This window comes from Penaeus monodon, chromosome 33 (genome assembly GCF_015228065.2).
Source record: "Penaeus monodon isolate SGIC_2016 chromosome 33, NSTDA_Pmon_1, whole genome shotgun sequence".
Lineage (NCBI taxonomy): Eukaryota > Metazoa > Arthropoda > Malacostraca > Decapoda > Penaeidae > Penaeus > Penaeus monodon.
Window position 1 is genome coordinate 35,190,021 of NC_051418.1, and position 332 is coordinate 35,190,352.

The following is a 332-nucleotide window of genomic DNA, read 5'->3' on the forward strand; positions in this document are numbered from 1 at the left end:
GCCGATTACAGGGAGGCAGTATATAAAATGCGTTATCTAAAAGCTTTTATATTATACTAACTACAGTATTTCTCTTCGCACAGTTATCTATTTCTGTAGCTTTTATATGTGTTATCCCTTTGAACCAAAGGACTACAGGGAGGCAGCATATAAAGGTATTGCAGGAAATATGTATTTCACTAAGTACAGTATTTTTTATTCGAACAGTAATCTATCTCAACAGCCTTTTATTTCTTACTTCTCTATTCCCGGCACCAAATCTATTTCTTAGTTCCGTCGAAAAGGCATTATACATCACTAAATACAGTAAGTCCATCCTCGCGGTTACAAAG

The 332-nt window shown here is 35.2% G+C and overlaps 1 protein-coding gene across 1 annotated transcript in view; it reads left to right on the forward strand.

Moving 5' to 3' along the window:
- The window catches only part of LOC119593934 (carbohydrate sulfotransferase 11-like), a 53,303-nt gene that overhangs the window by 807 nt on the left and 52,164 nt on the right, over positions 1–332 (forward strand). The window lies entirely within an intron of this gene.